The sequence below is a fragment of the Gekko japonicus genome, unplaced genomic scaffold (genome assembly GCF_001447785.1).
Source record: "Gekko japonicus isolate JY-2015 unplaced genomic scaffold, Gekko_japonicus_V1.1 scaffold191, whole genome shotgun sequence".
Lineage (NCBI taxonomy): Eukaryota > Metazoa > Chordata > Lepidosauria > Squamata > Gekkonidae > Gekko > Gekko japonicus.
The window spans coordinates 346,861-365,163 of NW_015175362.1; positions in this window are offsets into that span (position 1 = coordinate 346,861).

The window sequence follows — 18,303 nt, forward strand, 5'->3', positions numbered from 1 at the left end:
CACCCGGAAGTGATGGTAAATGATTCAATTGTATTTTGTTTGTGCTCAGATATCAACACAGAACTACCTACTAGGTAGGCAATATGTTACAAATCAAGGTTTTCTATCGTATTTTGCAAGATACAGGATATGAAAATTTTGATAAATATTGGTTTAATTTTTATAGGTGGTTGAATGAGAGAAATTAGCTCAGTTTGGTTTAATATAAGTGGAATGACTATGAATAGATACCTGTAAATATAGAATAGAATAGTATTCAATGGCTATGGTAAAAAAGGTATGATAGTAGAATGTACATATTCTGAGAAGAGTTGGAACTTGTCTGCATTCAGATTTTGTTAAGGGAGTTGGAATTGTTTTTGTGTGTCTCTTTTCTGTGTGTGTATTTTTTTCTTTTTTTAAAATGTTCTTGTATGTTGGTTTGTGTGTGTTTAATCTACTAAATACAAATAAAGAGAATTATATAAAAAAGAGGTTTCCTATCTGGAACCACAAACACAGGTAAAAGATGGGCCTGATAGGGTTCTTATTATTATATTGTGTGCAGAGTAGCCAGGAGATCCTAAGATTGTCTGGTATCCAGAAGTTCTAGCTCTTTTAGTGTTATGCACCACTAGGTAGCGAGCTAGACTTGATCTTAAGGCAAGAAACATTTCAGAGGTGGTTTGCCATTGCCTGGTATTCCTTGGAGGTCACCCTTCCAAATACTAGCCCGGCTTAGCTTCTGAGAATGGGCTCTGATAGGGTTTAAAAGAAGAACTCTGTCCTTTGTTTGGGACATTATTTCATTTGGGGAAACAAGACCACTTGGAGTTTGAATGGGAAGAAGACTTATTTTAGAATTTTAGGAACATGAGACCCGTGGATGAAATAGCCCAGGAACAGCTGGGAAAGAGGGAGGCCCAAACATGGCCTGAAACAGAAATCTGACATTTTAAAGATTATTCTGCTTCTCTCTTAACTCACCATCATAAACAGTAGATTTTAGACCTAGAGGGAAAGGACTGCATTTACTGCTCATTGTATTTTCCCTTTGCTAAGTAGTTGTTAGACAGGTGTTGGTGTAAGGTGGGTGCAGGAAGGTGGAAATAACCAGGGAAAGTTTCTTATTGGAAGCAATGCCCTGTTTATGGAACTAACTTCTCCTGTCCACCTCGCTGGGCTTTAGGCACCAGATGAAAACACGGCTATTCACCTAGCATTTCACACTGTACATTTGGCTGCTGTCTGAATTATTCTACTTTACTGTAGCTTGCCACAGTGGTTTGGTATTGTATTTTTGGTTTTATTGTACATCAGTTGATACATATGTAAGCTCACCTCAGAACTTGAGTTGGAAGGCAGGGCAAAAAATGTGTAAATAAGGGAAAAAATAAACCCAATATGAACAGATCATCAGCAGTTTGCCACATGCATTGGGTATTTGTCCTCCATGATGCAGCTAATTGCAGGGAAGATAATAGCCCAGTGAACTAATTCTGATGAACAACGTGAAAACACGGAGCCATTTATAGTAGCCACAACATATCAGCCATCACATGCCCTCGCTCTGTTAATTAAGAAAAGGCGATTCAGCCATATCTGCAAGTCTATCCTGGAGCAGAGTAGAGAAGTTAATTCTCAGCCAGTTTTAAATGATTATTCGAGTGCTTGAGTAAACCTTTGAGAGTCATCACTATTACTAATAAAATCAAATCAGCCAATTTGCTGCTAGTGAATATACTGCAATTATCAATTGTTAATTGTGACTAAAGCCCATTTAGATTTTAATTCCTTTTTTGCCACATAATGTCTCATCAGGAATTCTTGTAAAAGAGTCAAAGTATTAAATAGCCCTTTAAAATCTCCTACAGAGTGGCCTTGATCATTAAAATGGGACTGATAATTTTTGTGTGTGCACGTGTGTGTGTGTGAATACTAATTATAAAAAAAGATGTATACAGCAAAGACCCCGAGGAGATTATTCTTATAGTATTGCTCATTTTTATTGTTTGGATTATTAAGCAAAAACAAAAATGCAAATACCCATTTCTATTGGTGTTTTCATGACTTCAAGATGCTCATCATTAGGGACACAATCCCTGTATGGCATTGGTTTCTGTATCAATGATTATAATGAAAATACTTAAAAGTTGAAAGCAAGATATGAATCCTGTAAAACAGCCACTCTGCACTACTACAGCAGGTTGCGTGGACTTAGCCATGGGTCAAGACAGAGCAGCTAGACCCCTGTTAGGAACATATGAAGCAGGCTGTGTCTATAAGCCTTCCTGCTTTCTCTAGGCGCAGCCCGTATCACCAGGAGCATTAGAATGGTTCTGGTAACCCACAGCACTTCCAGCTCACATTCCTGCCCCTGTGCCCTCTGCGTGATTCCTGCCTCCTCCTTCTAGGCAGAAGTGCAGCAGCCACTGCCCCTGTTTTCTGCATGGGAGAAGGAGGAGGTGGTGAGAGCTGCATTCATGCCTAGAGTGGCCTCTTTGTACAGAAGAGATGGCACCTGCCTTCTTCGGGCTGCCTCTCATTCTCCTCTGCCAAGAGGTCAGGAGGCCCTGCCATTGTGCATGTGCCGAGAACTCTCCCCTCATGGCCAGCACCTCCTCCAAACAGAGAGAGAAGTCAAGATGCAAGCACAGAATTTATTTATTTAAAATATTTAATGCTGCCTTCCACTCAGCTTACAGTCCCCAAGGCAGCAAACAATCAAAAATGTCAAAAACAAGGTTTAAAATACCTAGCGTAAAAACAATTTAAAACAATTAAAACAAAATGCATGTACAGTTAAAAGCACATATACAGGTACAGGGCTATTTTTGGGCAGGAACGCGCAGGAACAGAGTTCCGGCTGGCTTCAGAGTTGGCCACACCCACTACAGCCAAAACCTCTGTGTGCGCGGCTACAGAGGGAAGGCCTGGAGAGCAAAACCCCCCCAGCAACTCTGAGGTGGGTGGGCCCTTGAAGGATCGGGGATGCATTTAAATGGGGCACCTGGGCAAGCCAAGGGAAGGCATGGAGGTGTGGCCTAATATGCTAATGAGTTTCTGCTGTTGGGTGTTGCCTATTGTGTTAATGAGTTCCTGCTGGGCTTTTTCTACAAAAAAAGCCCTGTACAGGTATATACAGGTCTGTGAGGGAACACCAGTCAAACAGGCAAGTCTTCATTCACTGGGGGGGGGGTGTCAGTATCTGCCACCTTCTCCCCTACCATTGCTGCCTCCTCACAAAGAGGCAAAGAGAAAGTGTCCCCTGCTGCCACTGTGCTTGGATTGCTGTTTTTCGTGAGGACGTGGCAGCAGACACTGAAGGGAGACAACAGCCAAGGAGGAGGGGAGGCTACAGCAATGGACACACTGGAAGGCCAAACATGGAGCACTGGCACACTGAGATAGATCCCGATAACCTAAAGAGCCAGTCCCCACCTGATCATCTGCTTACCACATTCTTAAGACATACCTGTTTCATACATCATTTGGTATTAGCTAAAAGCAAACATAAGTGACAAATTGCTTTCACACAGGTCAGTGTACAGCTCAGTCGATGGAAAAAGGGGAGGGGAAGCAGAATGGGCATGAAAGCAGAGAAAGAAAGACAGAGGCAGAGAGAATTACCTTATGTGGCACAACAGACATACACTGTGTCATGCCAAGTGCAGCATGTAATTGATGTGCCTCATAACCACAGGCTAGAGAATGATGTGCCTAAAAATATCACAGGCCACATGAAGACTCCCAAGTCATAAAGTGATTTAGACTCCCCTTGTAGCTAATGTTTCTACTTAAAATAAGACATGGTGGTCAGCACCTGATAGAAAGTAAATATATTGCCCCATTTGCCACATATTCTATTTATTTCTGTGGGGGCTCAAGGCCACTAACAAAAAACTCAGGCAAAAATACCATATCAACAACAAAAACTCCTGCATAACTAAACTAACCTGTAACAAAATAGCAACAGCATTTAAGAAAGAACTGCAACAGACGATGTCACATACCACCAAAAGTCCAAGTAAATAAATTTTCACTTGGCCCCTATCAAGCTTAACAGATGAACAGGCCTGGAAAGAGAAAACCACAAATGAGGCATCACCACAGGGAATCCTCTGGCTCAGATGGCACCACTTCGCCTCAGCCCAGAAGGTTAGAACACTCCCAGCAGTGCTTTGGAGGATCTTCACATTTGGGTTGGTGTAGCAGAGCAGGCAGTCCTTCAGATATCAGAACATCTAGAGCTTTTATGGTGAGAACCAGTGACCAGAAAAGAATAGGTAGGCACTGAAAACCTGTAGGTCTGGCTAGATACAATCCTTTCTGTCCTTACTGGTCAACCACTAATCACTACATTCTGGATCAAATGAACTTTCCACATAGGTCTCTGAGGTAACCCCACATAACGCACATTATGTGTGCAGTCATTGAATTTGGAGGCTACCACATTTTACCATGTATCTGACCACATCTGCACCAGAAATTGCAAAAAAAATGATGATACCATTTTAAAAACTGATACATAAAAAGAGCATGAATCCAGTAGCACCTTAAAGACAAACAAAATAATAAGCATATGGAGCCGAGGTCCATCAGTGGCTATTAGCCACAAGGTATAGATAGGGACTCTGGGGCAAGTGATGCTCTGTCATCTTGGTGCTTGGGGGGGGGGGTCAACAGTGGGAGGGCTTCTAATGTCCTGGCCCCACTGGTGGACCTCCTGATGGCACTGGTATTTCTGGCCACTGTGTGATACAGAGTGTTGGACTGGATGGGCCTTTGGCCTGATCCAGCATTGGCATCACTTATGTTCTTAAAATTTGTGGCAGGGTCTGAGCTTTTGTGAGACTGTGTACTTCTTCAGACATGAAATGGTTGTGTTACAGCCAAAGTATATATAAGCCAGAGCAACACTGCCAGATTTTCCAGACACCACACATATATGATCTCTCTCCCTCAAAAAGATGGGAAATCACATGAGAAATCACATGAGTCAAATCCCCTAGGAAATCTCCTACGGAATTACAGCTTCCTGACCTGTTATATGAGTAGAGCAGCAATAGTCTCAGTCACCTTAAAAAAAATTCATTGGCAGTATAACACCACTAGCTTTTCTCAGCATATGGTTTCTGAATGGAAAATTTGAATCTGAGAGGGAGAGTTTGGCGCTTCTAACCAGAATTAACTGAAAATTGGGTTCAGGCTTCTGAAGAAATTAAGCAAATTGCTCCTTGGGAAGAACTGGATGCCGGATTAGTGGATTTGCTGCAATGTGGGGACAAGGAAATAATAAGATGGTGCCATGAAGTAGCAGAGTGAATGAGTACTTTTGGTTTTTTTAGAAATGGCATGGAAGGTCACCTGATGCTGGTGAACAGTAGGAAGGGACAGAGTAATGATCAGAACAGAACCACCCCTGCGTGGATAGGAAAATCCAAGCAATAAATGCTTTCAGTGGTGCAATGTGGGCTGCCATTATAATTCTGGATGCAGCTGAATACAGAAAAGGTAGAACTGAACAGTGAGAATATAATTGTAGTGTGGAACCAAGAACTTAAATATATACCAAGAGCCCTACTGGATCACTCCAGAGATTCATCCCGTATAGCATTTTGTTTCCCATAATGGCAAGCCAGATGCCCCTGGGAATGAAGGTAGCAAGTAGTAACTGGGTTTCTGTGGGAAGTAACTAGCCTCCATTCATTAGTTTAAAGCCATGTAAAACCAGTGGCCATCACTACAATCTGGTCAAGTATTTACATTGACTGATTTATAAATGTGTTAGTGTACCTATGCCTAGGGTGATCAGATGTAACTCCAGATGTGTGATCCCAGAATGAAGTTAAAATCTGACAGAGACTTCATGCCTGTGATTTGTGTGAAGATTTTGTGATCTTTAACACTGATTGCTTAACTGTGATGCTTCAGAACAGAACGCTGCCCAGTTCCCAAACAACATGACATATTTGGCTATGGACAACTATTGTGGCTTAGCATAATAATTTTTTGTTTGTTTTGCTCCATAAGAACATTGATTGGGTCAGTGCTAAAACATTTGCTGAGGGACCTGACCAAATGATGACTCCAGAATAGAACCACAGCTAATTTTGGCATCTATGAGTATACTTTATGAGTATCATTTAATCATAGAATAGAATCATAGGCTGCAGTCACACACACAAAACAATCCATTTTCAATCCAACTAGATTTTGCCAGTTCACACAGTAAAAATACAGCTGGAAAGTGCCCTGGAAGTGGATCGAAAGTGGATTATTTCGTGTGTGTGACCGCAGCCATAGACTTGGAAGGGACCTCCAGAGTTATCTAGTCCAACCCCCTGCACAATGCAGGAAATTCACAAATATCTCCCCCCACACCCCAAGTACCCATGTTCCATGCACAGAAGATGACAAAAAACCTCCAGGATCCCTGGCCTGGAGAAAAATTGCTTCCTGACCTCCCTGGACATATAAGATAGGACCACAAGAGCTAAGCACTTATGCAACCCTTCCTGCCCTCCCTCTTATTTTAAACTGCTATTTACTTATCACTACTGTAACTGTAATATTAGGCTAATTTCAGTTTGTGACTATTAATAATCATTTAATTGTTAAATTAGTTTTCTTATTTTTAATTTTATTAAGTTTGTCTCTTCCTTAAGACTACCTTACCATCTAATATTCTAATAGTGATGTCTAGATATCTTTAGATACTTAAATCTGGTGACTGGAGCTGTAACTGTAAATCTTTCTAAATACCTGAAAAGGGCCCTAGATTTGTAGGAAAAAATGTGAAATCTTTAAAAAAAAAATATTAAATTACACTGGGCAGCTTTAAAAAGCCCAAAGTGATAAAAGGAGCGCCTGTAGCTTTAAAAAAATGAATTCTTTCAGTGGCTGTTGCTAGGCAACTATAGTATTCTAAACTGGATTCTGTCAGTAAAAGGCAGAGGGAGAGGGCAGGGCCCTTTCCAGGCCTATTTTGACCTCTGAGGAGGGGCCAGGCCTGACAAGGGTTGCCAGATCCAGGTTGGGAAATTCCTAGAGATTTTGTGGTAGACTCTGAGGAGGACAGGGTTTGGGGAAGGGAGACACCTCAGCCAGGGCCGGCTCGAGGTGTTTCTGCACCCTAGGCGAGGCTGCCTTGTGGTGCAGATGCCAACCTCCCGGTGGGGCCTGAAGACCTCTGGAGCCAGCCACCCTTTTGCTACCACCGCCACTGCCTCCTCCCCCCCGCAGCTGTTAGACCCAGCGAGCACGCCCCACATGTTCCTGCAGCACCCTCCAAGTTGGAAGAGAGATTTCTCTCGTGCTCCGCTTCCGAAGGCAGTTTGGGAGGGAGGTGGGGGGGATCCTGTCTCCAGGCACGGGATGCTCACCGGATGCCTTTCCCCAATTAGCGAAGTGCTGACACTTGGAGAGCTGCTTGCGGGCTTTTGGTGGGGGGGAGGCACAGCTCGGCGCCCCGTCCAGGGCCCAGCACTCTAGGTGAATGCCTAGTTTGCCTAGTGGGTGAGCCGGCCCTGACCTCAGCTGGATATAATCCCACAGAGTCCATCCTCCAAAGCAGCCATTTTCTCCAGGGGAACAGACCTCTGTTGTCTAGAGTTCAATTGTCATTCTGGGGGATCTCCAGGTCCCACTTGAAGGTTGGCAACCCTAGTGCCTGGCAGCACCATCTGGGTGACTTGATACCACATGACTTGCACAACTCAACTAGGCCTGGCTACTTGCTACTATTCAACAGCAGCCACCCTTTGAAAGCCAGTGTAGTATAGTGGTCAGAGTTTCAGAGTACGGTCTGTGAGATCCAGGTTGATACCCATCTTGCTGTGGAACCTGACTGGGTGATTTTGGACCAGTCACATACTTTCAGCCTAACCAACCTCACAGGGTTGTTCTGCAGATAAAAAGAAGATGATAATGTAAGCTGCTTTGGTCCCCACTGTTGAGAAAGACTGTACATTTCCTAGGTAGAGGCTACAGGGAGTGGTGAAGAGATGGAAACCTGAAGTCAGAGGGGCAGATAATGGTAGGTTGATGGTTGGCTGGGAAAGAAAGGAAGGAGATAGGGTTGCCAACTCCAGGTTGGGAAATTCCTGAACATTTGAGGGGTGCAGCATTGGCAGGATGGGGTTTGAGGAAGGGAGGGACATCAGACTGGTATAATGACATAGATTCCACCCTCCAAACCAGCCATTTTTCCCATGAGAACTACCATTGCCAACTTCCAAGTGAGGGCTGGAGATCACCCAGAATCACATCTGCTCTCCAGGTGACAGAAATCAGTTCCCCTGGATAAAATGGCTGCTTTGGAGAGTGGAGTCTATGGTATTATGTCTTGCTGAGATTGCTTCCCTCCCCAAACCTCATCATCCCAAAGTTCCATCCCCAAATCTCCAGAAATTTCCCAACATGGATCTGGCAACCCTAAGGGAAATTGATCTCTGTAGCTGGAGAATACATTGTGATTTCTGGTGAGCTGCTACTGCTGCTGGGGGGGGGGGGGGGAGAAAAAGAAGGAGAGAAAGAGTGATGCAGAAAAACAGGCAGAAAAACAAAGAGAGTGATGAGGGGGGCAGAAAGAGCGTGGAAGTGACATGCAAGAAAAGGGATGGCAGAAGGGAGTAAGAGTGTGAGAGAGATAGTGGGAGAGGGAAGAAAGCAATGGTGGGGGGAAAGGGATACCTGACCTGCAAGCTTCTTGCGCGTCCCCACTTGTATTAGTCAAGTTCTTTAAGTAGTTTCTTTTGTATGTAATCATTATATACTTTTATGTTTAGTTTTGATATTGCAACTGAAATGGTTCAAAAGTCAACAAAGCATGGTCAGCCTTTATACTGGTAACATTAATGAATGATTAATGAATGATTAGTGCACAAAGAAACTTGACAATGCAAAGTGAGTCCACATTAATAGCCTAGAAGTGGGAATTCTATTAGAGCTCCAGTGGTATCCGCACAACATAATGTATATCCACACATTACTGAGAAAAGGCAGAATTGATCGTGCTTTATCGGCTTGAGAAAAAGAACTGACTTAGCTTGATTCTTTTTAAGAAATATTGCTTGTCTTGGGGAGGGGGGGATTTATCTGTGAAAAAGCACTCAGCCTAATATCATCTGTATGAGTAGCAAGGCTCCTCCTGCCTTGAGCATTCCAGGGATCTTGTTTTCATGGGTCCATTTGAAAGCAAAGGACATGATCAGCAGAAAGGGAACTTTCACTCTGCTATGATCAACCCTCTGTTACATTTAGCACCATGCATCTGGTAACTACCCAGCTGGTGATTAAATTGCAACCAAAGGGGTGGTGGTGGGGGGAGAGACTCTGTGTTTTGTTTCAGATCCAGGTCACTCTGTGAATATAGCAACATTGTCCGATTCAACTGTTATTCTGGAGAAGGCAGGTCTGACATCCACATATCTCATTTAGTGATCTTTTTCACAAGTGCTGAAAAGTCCATTCCATTTTCACATATATTCACACTTGTTACAGACACATTTGCTAGGTTATAATATCATTTTTGGCACCACCATTTCTCTTCTTTGTCCCCCGTTTCTTTTGTCTTTGTTTAATCTCAGCCTTGTTTGCTCTTACTACTGTTTGATCCTTCTGGTTGCAGCAATCCTTGTAATTTTGTCCATAGTGTGAAATACTTTGTCTAATGACATTATCTATCCCTTTAGACAGAATTTTGTGAGCTACCAAAGCCAATTGTATTCCACATGACTATAAATAAATGAGACCAAGGTCTGCGAGGTCCAAGGAGGAGGAAAATGGCGCTGCAGATCTGAAGCCACATCAAGGGAAACAAAGGAGTGCTCAACAGCTTCAAAACACCACAAATGTTCGCCAAGGTCCCCCCCATCCCACACCGGCAATCGATTTGGTTTCATTAAATCTGCTACTTTCAAATCAAATACTGAAATTTAGAGAACAATTACCACAGCCCAAGGAGAAGGTGACCAGCTCAGACAGAATGGATGGTCAGTTTTGGCAGAAATTTGTCCCCCCCCCTTCCAGTTAATATAAGGCAAAAAAACCAGGAAAACAGGCAGTGCTGTTTTACCAGTAATTGTGTTTCACATACAATAAATCCCACCCTGGCAAATTCAGCTGAAAGCAATCTCTCGTTGGCTGTCAGGAAATGTTGAATTAGAGCAGCAAAGGGCAGGAACGCTTGGCAGAAATGGGAAAGTAGGAGGAATTTTTAATAGCCTGATAAGCAGAATCCAGATTAAAGCATTTTGCATTCTGGCATGCAGGATTAAACTAATTCACAAGGGGGCATACAGCTGTGTAACCAAATGTGCATCCTGTATATTTGAAAGAATAACCGTCCAAGGCTGGCATTTCTTAAGCACTTCTGGTACTCAAAGCAATACTGAGTTAATAATGTACCACTGGAGAGTTTGGACAAAGCATTTGGTTAAAGCTCCAATAATTTAGATTTGCCAGGCAAGCTTCTGATTTTGCTTTTGGCATAACCCCGAGGAGGACTAGAGACGGGGAGAGGAAAAATGCTCACAAACCTTGAATTTGTGTGTGCTTCTCATTAGAGCTATTTGCATATTGTTGTCAGGTGCATCTCCGTCCTCTGTCACAATGACAAATAGATTTGCAAGGGAATCCAAACTAGAAGAGACTGAATAGAATCATTGATGGTTTGCAGGTTTTCCTGCTGTTTGTGCTTGATAAGGACCTTCAACAATGTCTGTGGGCACCATGGCTAAGTGTATGTATGAAGAGGCAGCAAGTCCCTGGTCTTAGGCCAGCCACTTAGTCACCGGATGGCCCCAGGTGAGCCGTAACCTCTCAGCCTCAACCTCAGCCCCTGCAGAAGGAAGATGGTAATCATACCCACTTCCCATACAGAACCTTAGTAATGATTCTTGAGACAATTTATTGGAACTGTTGGAGCACTTAACCTACACAAGTTGCAGTTTCGGTACCAAATATTATGAAATGCCATTAGTTTCCTCGAAGAAATGATAAATAAGAATCAAGAGGCAAGTTCTTTGCAAGTGATTGGTAAGGAAAGATTCTTTCTGGCCATCGTTCATAGGGTATATGTGTACTATTTGTGAGTATACTAGAATTACTCAGATAATTTCTCTTTGAAAAGGTGTCCCAATGCAAATGCCTCCCCTCTATAAACATCCTCAAAGGTCATAAATCAATCTGATATCTCTTTAAAAGCTTAGTGCAAGCATACTATTTTCCCTTAATTTGTTCCTTAGAAAAATCCTCTAACCCAATCTCCCCAAAGTGTTTTTGTTTTGTTTTTAACTCAGAAGCTTAGCTATAGAGTAGCAAGCAAGAAGAGCAGTCTGCTGTAAGGAAATTCTTGGATTTCAGCAGCACAGGGCACAAACCATATTGTATCAATAATCTTTTCAGGGAACAACCCAATAATATATACATCTACGTACTGGAGAAAATTGTTGTTGTTCAGTCGCACAGTCGAGTCCGACTCTTCGCGACTCCATGGACCAGGTCACGCCAGGCCCTCCTGTCTTCTGCTGTCCTCTGAAGTTCGCTCAATTTCATGTTCGTTGCATCTATGACACTGTCTAACCATCTCATCCTTTGCCGTTTCCGTCTCCTTTGACCTTCAATCTTTCCCAGCATCAGGGTCTTCTCCAGTGAGTGCTCCCTTCTCATTTGGTGGCCAAAGTATTTGAGCTTCATTATCTGGCCTTCCAGGGAACAGTCAGGGTTAATTTCTTTTAGGATTGACTGATTTGATCTTCTTGCAGTCCAAGGGACTCTCAAGAGTCTTCTCCAGCACCATAGTTCAAAAGAATCTGTTCTTCGGCGCTCGGCCTTCCTTATAGTCCAACTCTCACAGCCATACATGACTACTGGGAATACCATTGCTTTGACCCATGCGGACTTTTGTTGGCAGGGAGATGTCTCTACTTTTTATCATGCTGTTTAGGTTCGCCATCGCTTTCGTCCCAAGGAGCAGGCGTCTTTTAATGTCATGGCTGCTGTCACAGTCTGCGGTGATCTGGGGAAATAGTGTGGTCATTTTACATAAGTGGGGAAGTATATCTCAAGCTCTAGATCTAGCCTATCCTGAGCATACCCATCCTATTTTTATTTCTTGAAGAAGCTCAAAGTAGTGCACAGAGTACTCCACTCCTCCATTTTGATCATCACAGCCCTCTAAGTAAGCTGAGAGTGACTGACTGGCCAAAGGTCACCCAGAGAGGTTCATTTCTGAATATGGATTGGATCTCCCCGGTCTTAGTCCAACACTCTAATCACTGCACCAGGGTGGATATATCAGACACTGGATGTGCTGCAGTGATCACATCTGGCATTCCATTCAGCAGCCTTCTGAGCTCACTCTTACCATCTGACTGCCCAAGGCAGGCGGCTTCCGCCATTTTACCATCCAGCAAGCAAGGCATCAAGGCTGCAAATGTCTCTTAATCTCAGAAGATCTTCATTTGTTTTCACTCTGATATTTTAACATAAATGATAAAAAGCAGGAAACAGAAAGCCCATCTGAAAAGGAACCACTGCAGTTGGTTGTCACTATTAACCACAACATGGCCACCATCACCAAATCACAGTACCAAATATTTAGCTCTGTGAGGTGATGCGATCTGTCTGTTTTGCTGATCATCAAAATCATCCCAGAAAAGACACTTAGTGGCGTTAACTCTACCTATTCTTTTAGGTATAGGCAAGATGAACGTAATCTTTAGTAGCAAAGATCACATCGACATTTGTCTGTTTGTTGTTGGATAACCCAAACTGCACACTACTCTTTCTTGGCTGTCTGCCTCAGGCATTCTTGTTTCGCTTGCGCTCAGGCCATTCCTTCAGCTGCCATCTCACCACTAATTGGGATTTCATCCACATTGGGAGAAGCAGATACCCCTTCACCTTCTTGTTTATCTGATGTGTTCCTCATCTCTGGCTATTTGCACTCTCTTTTCTTCATTAATATTTTGAGCTGAGACCCAAACCACCAAGCTGGTTTGCTTTAGGAACAAACAATACTAGTGTGAGCAAAGGAAACCAATTTGGAAGATTAAAAAAAAACACCATTTAATAACATTTGGCTGTTTTCTTGTTGTTTTTATCATTAGCAGCCGTACATCTCAGTGATTAAAAAAACAACTGCGAGGGCCTGGAGGCAGCAGCTGCAGTCGGAGTGAATGGCAAAGCAAGCACAGGGCCCTTTGCCAAACTCTGTTCCATTCATTCACCTAAAACACTGACCTTGAAGCATCACCCTTTATATGGGATGTGATGAGGTGTGAATTCAATCTCCATCTTCACTCGGCTCCTGCCGTTCTCTGAATATACATCACCAGCTGCGCCAAGGCACTTCAGATGGACTTGGAGGTGGGTTTGTAATATCGATACACGTCCTCTGGAGGCTGACTGCAGAAGCTACAACAAACTCCTTGGAGCCATGGGCCTCATTTCCATCTTGGCTGATATTGCAGTAGTGGGACTGCTGTGTGACCAGTGACACACACATTGTCAGCACAATGTTTGAAACAGGCAATGCATTAATAATGGCAAGCGGGCTTTTTGTGAGGGCTTTCGTGCAATTTACTTTTTATTCATTGCAGCTATTTTTAATTTGTCGGGCGCACAAACTGGGTGACCAATGACATCTCTCCTGAAATTTGCATGGAATACTGTGGTGGAAAGCTAGCCCTTCATTGGATGTACATTAGTGGAATCAAGTCTATTTAACTTCATCAAATCACTGACAACAGGCATTGATAAAGAGGAGGGAACATATGTTGGACAAAGGAAAGAGCCAAAAATCTTACAGCGTTCATGTCTATTAAAACCAGATGTGTTCGCTGGCTGCACCGAGTTGATAAATGCTGGCGTGGTAGCGATCACTGTGTAGCAGCAATTTTATCTCATGGACCCAGTCAGGATGTTTCCCTCCCTCGTTTTCACAGTCTCATTCACACATTCAGCCTGTATAATTCATTATGACCCAGATGATTTTGTGAGTGTTTAATGTGAACATTATTATTATTTTATTATTATCATTATTAGGTTCGCATATTTCTTTGACTTAATGCATTTGTTTACACCACTTTCGCTATGGCAACTTTTATCTGACACAAACAAAAGGCAATTTGCTCCTTAAGATTAATAACCATCGACTAAGGCCTGTGATTCAACAAGAGCTATTCAAACAAGCTGAATCAACGCTGTGTTTTAGTTGCAGCCAATTAATACAACAGCAAGACTTCCCTCTTAAGTGCTTAAAATTGCTGTTTGCAAAGGTAACGACATCCTGTAAATCTCTGGGATATTATTTGCTCTGCAGTCAGTAAATTGAGACAGAAAAAATATGTTATATTTAATAACTTACAATTGTTTCCAGTAAAAGCAACTTGCATTTTTTAGAATGTGTAAGCTCTGCATGTGATTTCAGGATTCCAAAAGCAGAGCGCAGATTCTGCCCCCGGTGAAAATACCATTAAAATCTGGTATTACTGGAGCAATAGTGCAGCCCATGGCTATACTTTACCATACATCTGATTGTCTGGCTTTGCTGACCAAAGTGAAGCTGTGCTTTCTGTACTGTACGCAACAATATTTTTGTAACATCTTGCAATTAATCATCACTGTAGCACCAATATGGGGAAATATTCACAACTATACCTTTGATTTGAAAAAAAATAAATAAAAAAATATTTTGAGTTTGGTGTTTCCTGCTAGACCAAACCCAGTGAGATTCTCATGCATTTCACCTCCCTGCTTCCCCATTTCCTGATTCCCAGCTGGTGTCAAAAAATCTACACAAAAATGAAGGCCAAGCTCCAAAGTGCTTACTTGTACAAATCGTGTAGAAATCAAAAAGGATTTACTTTCATGTTAATGTTTAGAACTACGTTGAAAGTCTTCTGTTCTAATTAGAAATGCTGCTTGATGTGTGATGTCATTCTACCGAAAATATTAGTGAGTCTTCCTGTTCCATACAAGGACATGCTTCTGGCTACATTTGAGAGGCTTTGGTCTTGCACACCTGTTGGAATTCGAGTGCCAAATCTGGTGAAAAAACTTGTTTTGTTCTTCAGGCTGATTAGTTGGACTAACCTGAAAATACCTTAAATGCTAATTCTGTGGATGTTTACTCTGCAGCAAGTCCTACTAATTTAATGGGACACCCCCAGCAATGGTGTACAGAACTGAAACTTTAGCCAGCATTTTGGACATTAAATTAGACTGTGTGAAAGAGCCACATGTGGCTCCTGAGCAGCAGTTTGGCCACCCCTGTGCTAGACAATTGTAGGATCTCTTGGCTACACGACACACATGGAAACAATCAACCAATCTAACAGTTCTTCTCAGGACGACTTGACAAGGGGTATAGGAGGCTGTATCCAAATCTGCTAGATGAATATTAATAAATGACAATACAAGTGCTCACTTTTCACATAACTTTCTGCTGACACAGGGGTATAAATGAAATAAAAATAAATAAATAAAAACAATGTACCCCTATTTATCTATAATTAAATATATGACAGGGCAATATAGCAACTACACCGATTAAGACTGTGAGTGTGGAACTTCATTAAACCATCATCTAAGAACATGGGCTGCATACAAGAAGCATGTTGGCTTCGTGACATTAAAATTTAGTCCAAGAGAAAAAATTGTGGTTCCCAAACCAGCACAGGTGAGTTCTAGCCAGTTTGGTGTAGTGGTTAAGTGCGCGGACTCTAATCTGGGAGAACCGGGTTTGATTCCCCACTCCTCCACTTGCACCTGCTGATGTGAAAAAGAGCAGTTTGTGACAGAGTTCTCTCAGCCCCACCCACCTCACAGGGTGCCTGTTGTGGGGAGGGGAAGGGAAAGGAGTTTGTAAGCCGCTCTGAGACTCCTTTGGGTAGTGAAGGGCGGGGTATAAATCCAATCTCTTCTTCTTCTCTTCTTCTTCTAGTGGGTCAGTCAAAAGCTAAAATTAGCCTTCTATTAGCCACGAGGGCTAAATGAAATAGCTCCACATTCAAAAGTAGTATAACCTGAAATAATACAGAAAAATGTTTCTTTGTACTCTGTTACTGGGCTTCAAATAAAGCTCGTCTAGTCCAGCTTCCAACAGTTTCCACTAGGGCTCCAACAATTTTCCAACCTTGCCTTTTCCAGGTCAAGAAATACATCCAGACAGAATCTAATATGTGCATTCAAATGTGTAAGATCTCTTTATCTCCAGAATCTCATTTCAGCACCATGTGGATGTCCAGGATAACATGGGTGATGGGTAAATCAGGTCTATGTGGATAGTGCTAGCAGCAATTTGAGTAACTGCTTTAGTCATAGCTAACACACTATTACTAGGTTAATAAAGCCCTTCTCCCATGTTGTGAATGTACATCTATATATCTAATCTCCAACAGATGGCGCCGTGCGGATACTTAGTCCCAGGAAAAGGAAGCTCCCTCTGGCCCAGGAGCTTCTCCTACATACTCAGTAGACTTCCTGTATCTGCAGAAAAATGCAAAAACTAAGAAAATCCCTCCAGGAATGGCTGAATTCCCCCCAAAACCTTTTGAAATGGCCTCTGCAGGGATCTGCTTCAGACACCAACTGTAAGAGAGAGGTTAGAACGTTCAGGGCGGGGGGGAAGAGGCTTCTAACCGGCTCTGTGAGTCAAAGGGTGTGGGGGAAGGGCCCTTTTCCAGGCCTCCTTTGGCTTTTCAGGGAGGGAGGGAGCCTTGGGGCCTGGCCTGGGGAGTCCCTAGAAGTTTTGAGGTGGGATTGGGGAAGGGAGAGGCCACAGCTGGGTATAATGCCACAGAGTCCACCTTCTAAAGCAGTCATTTTCTCCAGGGAGACAGATCTCTGCTGCCTTGAGTTCAGTTGTAAGTCTGGGGGGGGTTCCTTCAGGCCCCACTTAGAGGTTGCCAAGCCTAGGCCTGCCAGCACTTTAGGGTTGCCAGGTTCCCCCCCTGGCCACCGACAGGGGATTCTGGATAAGGTTGCCAGGTCCAGGCTGGGAAACTCCTGGAGATTTGCGGGAGGAGCCTGGGGAGGACAGGGACCTCAGTGGGGTACAATGTCACAGAGTCCACCCTCCAAAGCATCCATTTTCTCCATGGGAAGTTATCTTTGTAGTCTGGAAATGAGCAGGAATTACAGGGGATCCCCAGGTCCCACCTGGAGGCTGGCATCCCTCGGCAGCACCCTCTGGGTGACTTGATACCACCTGATTTGCATGACTCAAGTAGGCCCAGCTGCTTGCTACTGCATCAGCAGCCACCCTATGAAAGCTGGGTTGTTGTGCAGATAAAAAGTAGGAGAGAATAATGTAAGCTGTTTTGGTCCCCACTGTGGAGAAAGACTGTAATTTTCCTAGGTAGAGGCTGTGGGGGAGGGGTGTGGAGATGGAAAGTTGCAGACAGAGAGGCAGATAAAGGTAGGTTGGCTGTTGGGTGGGAAGGAAATTATGTTGCCAACTCCAGGTTGGGAAATTCCTGGACATTTGAGGGGTGGAGCCTGGGGAGGATGGGATTTGAGGAGTGGAGGAACTACAGACCAGTATAATGCCACAGACTCCACCCTCCAAACCATACATGGAGGAGAGAAAGAAAGGGGGGGCAGAAGGGAGAAACAGTGTGAGAGAGGTAGAGGGAGACAGGAGGAAGCAAAGGTGTGAGAAATAGGATAACCATTCCGCAAGTTTCTTGCGGGTCTCCACTTGTTTCCATGGAATTACCACCTTTCCCCCCTCTCTAGCTATATTCCATGCAGATCAGAGGCCTGAAGTGGGGGTTAGTGAATTCCAGAATGTGACACACGAACAAGGAGTTATTTTTTTATTTATGGTTTGAACATAACAGTGAAGAAAGGTAGAGGTTATGAAATTTCTTTTCAATTGAACTTTTGAACTATGTCCCTATTCCAGCTTTTGGAATCCTTTGTTATGAATTTACTGTTTTCAGTCAGCTTTAACCTGCTCTCTGCCACAGCTTCACTCTGGCCTTCACCAACCTCTCCTCTTCTATCATCTCACCCCAACCTTCTATATCCATGCCTCATGGATATACAGAACTGCCTCCATGGTATTTGCCCTTAGAAAGATTGCTAGATCCAATTTGCCTGTTACCATCAGCTGGATTCCCAAAGGTCAAGCTAGCCACCTGAACATATGAAGGCAATGAATTACATTTAAAGGCAATTTTTTGTTTTAATCCACATATAAAGATATTACACTGACATATGCAAGTCAAATGTGGGAAGCAGATGTGACTTTTCTCAACAGTTAATTCTATTTATAGGTTTTTCCCACTCTAGATCTTAGAGATTTAAGTC